Source organism: Cyprinus carpio, chromosome B3 (genome assembly GCF_018340385.1).
Source record: "Cyprinus carpio isolate SPL01 chromosome B3, ASM1834038v1, whole genome shotgun sequence".
In the NCBI taxonomy this organism is placed as follows: domain Eukaryota; kingdom Metazoa; phylum Chordata; class Actinopteri; order Cypriniformes; family Cyprinidae; genus Cyprinus; species Cyprinus carpio.
In genome coordinates, this window is record NC_056599.1 from 38470769 (window position 1) to 38475664 (window position 4896).

Below are 4896 nucleotides of genomic sequence, written 5' to 3' on the forward strand. Positions count from 1 at the left end.
AAAAAGAGGAGGTGAGTGCAGTGGGTGAGAGAGAAGCTGGGGAGTCAGCGCGACTGCTGTTTCCTTTGGCTAACGTTAATTCATTCAATCCCGTGAACTCTCGTCAATGGGAAAACGATACAAGGCGTAACGTTACGCTTACGTCGCGGCACTGACTAATGAAAAACAAGCCAACGTGTTGTATTTAGTTTATGATTACGCTCCTATATGTCGATGGATGGTGTTAAAATAACAAGTGATACCTCTCTGACTGTGAGTCACGCACGGCAAGCTAGCCAAAAAGCTAGCGAGCTGGCTAGCTCTATCAAATGTTAGAATACATCACCCAAATAACAGCGATAGGACAACGGTGAATCCTGCTTGCTGTCGAACTACTCTGACAGACCTGTCTCGGGAGAAAAGATAGCCCTGGGCTGTATTTAGTCGTTAGTAATGTGCGAGACTTTTCGCTCGGTCGCTGTACCCCGACGGAGCTCGTGACAGAACGGGCGCTGAGCTCGCTCCAAGCGCTTCCTCCCCCCCACAGTCCCGCCTCTAGCCCCGCTTCTCCGCCTGCTCTGATTGGCTATTTTACTGTCATTCAGTACAACAATTTGTCCTGTTTCATACTCAGTTGCATTTTATATCCATTTTATTGGCTTGAAGTGAAAACGATAGACAATGTTTGGAAAGTATCAAAGTGCAAGTATGTGGGAATGGGTGATAGTTTGCTAAAAGAGAGGTTGTAAATTACACTAAATTAAAATCTGACGACTGGTTTTCATCCTTTTATAAAACTGATATTTGAAATAGTGTGATATTGATTGGTGGAAGGGGATAATCACATATAATCATACAATACTTGTGCTTGTCTAATCGTTTCCTGTTTCTGTTTTTTATGTCAAAAATGTATTTGAATGGTGGGTTGAATCGTTTGCAAAGAGATCAGAAAATAAATCGAATATCTGTTTGTTTGTCAAAAAAATCTACACACACTGCCGCGCTATGCATAACGTATATAGAATGTAATTTTGTATTTTTCCATGACACCTTTTTGTCTGCCATCCATCCCATTTTTAAAACACTTCCCTAGGCATCACAGGGAAGCTGGGAGCTGATTTGGGAAAAACCCCTGTATGGATAACCCTGCCCATCACAGCAGGCTCGTTTCAAATATTTATTAAAGATGAAATCAAATGTATTTCTATATTGCTACAAAAATCAGATTTACCTTTGGGGGGGTTCTTATCCCAGGTAAGGTTATTATTACTTAGTAACAGAGCAAGATGGCACCTGTCAGTTTTCTGTGCAACTAATTAAGTAAAATTTCCCCCGAAATTGATATATTTGATTTTGACATCAGTCTCAATAAACGTGTAAACCCCCTCATACAATCTATCAATAAATTGCAACACCTATTCTTTCGAAAGGGCTATCTTCCTTTATACGACAATTGATATATATGGTAGCAACTCAAATAGGCTTTTGCATAGTGTGGCGTTTTGATTTAAAAGGATAGTTGTGTTTCATTCAAAAAGTAAAAATAAACTAATTCTGACACCATTTACTCACCGTTGTCCTTCCAAACTGTATGATGACTTCTTACAAAAAATAAATAAAATACATAAACAGAAAGATATTGTCAAGAAATGTTTGTGGTTCAAACACTGATTATGATTTGTAAGAAAAAATCACTGGAATATTTTTATAAAAAAATAATCTTCTCATCTTCCACAGGGAAAAAAAAGAAGAAAAGGAATGTATATAATGTGTTTGAGGGAGACACGAGGAGAGGCTTTAATTTGGGGAGTTATGTAATGTGCTACTGTTCATTCTTACCCCCGTTTTAAGTTTGATCAATACTCTATTTATCAATCTGTCTGTCTGTCTGGCTGTCTTCTACCTACCCTGTCTGTCTGTCTGTCTGTCTGTCTACCTCCCTGTCTGTCTGTATGTCTGGTCTACCTACCTTCTTTTGTCTGTCTGTCTGTCTGTCTGCCTACCTGTCTGTCGGTCTGTCTGCCTACCGTCCTGTCTGTCTACCTACCTGTCTGTCGCCTGTCTGTCTGCCTACTGTCGGTCCTGTTCTGCCTGCCTGTCTGTCTGCTGCCTACATGTCTGCTGTCTGTCCTGTCTGTCCTGCCTACTGTCTGTCTGTCTACCTACCTGTCTGTCTGTCTGCCTGTCTGTCTGCCTACATGTCTGTCTGTCTGCCTGCCTGTCTGTCTGTCTGCCTACATGTCTGTCTGTCTGTCTGTCTGCCTACAGTCTGTCTGTCTGTCTGCCTGCCTGTTTTTCCCTGTCTGTCTGTCTGTCTGTCTACCTGCCTACCTGTCTGTCTGTCTGACCTACCTGTCATCTGTCTGTCTGCTACCACATCTGTCTGCTGTCTGTCTGTCTGCCTGCCTGCCTGTCTACCTACCTGTCTGTCTGTCTACCTACTGTCTGTCTGTCTGTCTGCTACACTGTCTGTCCTGTCTGTCTGTCTGCCCTACCTACCTACCTGTTCTGTCTGTCTGTTCTGTCTGCCTCCTGCTGTCTGTCTGCCTGCCTGTCTTGTCACCTGTCTACCTACCTGTCTGTCTGCCCTGCCTGCCTGTCGGTCTACCTGTCTACCTGTCTGTCTGTCTACCTGTCTGTCTCTGTCCTGTCCGGTCTGTCTGTCTGCCTGCCCTGCCTGCCTGTCTGTCTGATCTATCTCTCGCACTCGTCTACCGGTCTAACTATTTGGGCTGTGCAATTAATACGCGCATTACGATTGTCGTGGCGCATCTTGACACAGTAAAGACGGTCCCGTGTATAGTATAAATCACGAAATCACCCTGCCTTTCAGATGGAGCTGTCTTTCAGACTACACAGAGCCGTAGTTTCAACTGACCAATCGTGCAGATTCGATCAATCTGTGATTATTAGGGCGATTTTGCCTAATTGTCCGTGAAATCGGCTCTGTGTAGTAAAAGCGCTCCATCTGAACGCAGGTGATGCTGAATGCTATATTAATACGAATCCGGACCGTCTTACTACCTGACAAGATTGCGCTAACGAACAGCGAAAATGTGATTAATTTGCACAGCCACTTCGACCTACTACCTGCGGGTTCGTCTTGTCTGTCTGGTCTGTCTGTCCGATCTATCTATCTATCTATCTATCATCCTATCTATCTCTTCTATCTATCTATCTATCTATCTATCTATCTAGCTACCTAGCTGTTCTGTCTGTTTGTCTATCTATCTACATATCTATCTATCTAGCTCTCTATCTACTACCTAGGCTGTCTGTGTGCCTGCCTACCTACCCACTGTGTCTGTCTTCTAGTCTATCTATCTATCTATCTATCTATCTATCTAGCGATCTATCTATCGAATCTACTAACTACACCAGCTGTCGTGCCTGTTCTATCTATCTACTATCTATCGACTATTCTATATATCTATCTACCTATCTTTCTGTCATGAATCTATCTATCTGTCTGTCTGTCTGTCTATCTATCTATCTATCTATCTACCTAGCCAGCTACCTACCTAGCTGGTCTGTGTGCACTGCCTACCTACCCAGCTGTGTCTGTCCTGTCTGTCTGTCTGTCACTGTCTGTCTGTCTATCTATCTATCTATCTATCTCCTATCTATCTATCTATCTACCTACCTACCCTTCTGTCCGGTCTACCTACCTGTCTGTCTAGTCTGTCTGTCCTGCCTACATTCTCTCTGTCCTGCCTGCCTTCTATTCTGTCTGCCTACCTGTCTGTCTGTCTGTCTGTCTGCCACTACTGTCTGTCTTTCTACCTACCTACCTACCTGGTCTGTCTGTCTGCCTGCCTGCCTGTCTGTCTGTCTGTCTACCTACCTACCTGTCTGTCTGTCTGCCTACCTGTCTGTCTGTCTGTCTGCCTGCCTGCCTGTCTACCTACCTGTCTGTCTGCCTGCCTGCCTGTCTGTCTGTCTGTCTGCCTACCTGTCTGTCTGTCTGTCTGCCTGTCTGTCTGTTTGTCTGCCTGTCTGTCTGCCTGCCTGTCTGTCTGCCTACCTGTCTGTCTGCCTGCCTGCCTGTCTGTCTACCTACCTGTCTGTCTGTCTGTCTGCCTGCCTGTCTGTCTGTCTGCCTGCCTGTCTGCTGTCTGTCCTGCTGTCTGTCTGCCTGCCTGCCTGCCTATCTATCTATCTATCGTATCTATCGACCTACCTAACTATTAGGGCTGTGCAATTAATCGCATTCGATTGTCGTGCGCATCTTGTCAGTAAAGACGGTCCCGTGATTAGTACTAAATCAGCATCACCTGCTTTCAGATTGGGCGGCTTTCATTACACTGAGCCGTAGTTCACTGACAAATCGAATGTGATTCATTTGCGATTATGAGGGCGATTTTGCCTAATTGTCACTGAAATACGGCTCTGTGTAGTGAAAGCCACTCCATCTGAAAGCAGGTGATTCTGATTTAATACTAATCACGGGACCGTCTTTACTGACAAGATGCGCACGACAATCGAATGCGATTAATTGCACAGCCCTACTACCTATCTACCTGTCTGTCTGTCTGTCTGTCTGTCTATCTATCTATCTATCTGTCTATCTGTCTATCTATCTATCTATCCTAGCTGTCTGTCTGGTCTATCTGTCTGTCTGTCTATCTATCTATCTATCTACCTACTAGCTGTCTGTGTGCCTGCCTACCTACCCAGCTGTCTGTCTATCTGTCTATCTCTATCTATCTATCTATCTATCTATCTATCTATCTATCTATCTATCTCCCATCTGTCTGTCTGTCTTGTCTGTCTATCTATCTACCTAGCTGTCTGTCTGTCGGTCTATCTATCTATCTATCTATCTATCTAGCTGTCCTGTGTGCCTGCCTACCTACCCAGCTGTCTGTCTCATCTATCTATCTATCTATCTATCATCTATCTATCTATCTATCTATT